Source organism: Camelus ferus, chromosome 15, assembly GCF_009834535.1.
Source record: "Camelus ferus isolate YT-003-E chromosome 15, BCGSAC_Cfer_1.0, whole genome shotgun sequence".
NCBI classification, from domain to species: domain Eukaryota; kingdom Metazoa; phylum Chordata; class Mammalia; order Artiodactyla; family Camelidae; genus Camelus; species Camelus ferus.
The window spans coordinates 44,302,869-44,303,566 of record NC_045710.1 but is presented as its reverse complement, the minus strand read 5'-3'; the positions used below and the strand labels follow the sequence as shown (position 1 = coordinate 44,303,566).

At 30.4% G+C, this 698-nt stretch overlaps 1 non-coding gene across 1 annotated transcript; it reads right to left on the bottom strand.

Moving 5' to 3' along the window:
* Positions 1 to 324: 324 nt before the first annotated feature.
* Positions 325 to 429, bottom strand: LOC116669094. The gene has a single exon (XR_004326479.1). It is a non-coding gene; the product is annotated as a U6 spliceosomal RNA (small nuclear RNA).
* Between the last annotated feature and the right edge of the window lie 269 nt (positions 430 to 698).

Genomic DNA, 698 nt, shown 5'->3' with positions numbered 1-698 from the left:
TCTTTAGAATTCTATAACCAATATTTTTTAAAAATCATTTTTGTTGAAATATAATTTACATACAGTGAAATGCATTTTAAGTATGCAGTTTCAAGTGTTTTGACAAATTTATACTATAATCAAGTTACAGAACATTTCCATCCCTGCAAAATGGAATTCCCATTTCCATCATAGTTCCCTATGGCCCTCTGCAGTGAGTCCTCCTGCCCTTAGCAACCACTGGCTATTTGTCACTATAGATAGTTTTTCCTATTCTAAAATTTCATGTGAATGGAAGATATGGTATATATTATTTCTAGTTTACTGATTTTTAAAATCATAGCAAGATATATATAATGCTTCATAAATTTGTACCATCTTTGCACAAGGATCACACTAATCTTCCCTGTAAAGTTCCATTTTTAGTATACATGCTGCCAAAGTGAGCACAGTATGTAAAACACAGTACGTAAAGACTTCTTTTGTACCTAGGTTTGTTTTTCGTTTTTGCATGGCATAATATTTTTGTGATTCACTCCTGTTTTTGCATGTTCAAGATATTTTAAATATATTTTAAAAGCAAATAGATCCCCAGTACCTCCATTAAACAAATAGATAAATAAACCTAATTACTGCCCCCCCCAAGCAAATAGTGTTTTTAGAGTGGAGAATTTTTTTTGAATACTGTCATTCTAATATTAAAAAGTTAAATAAACTTG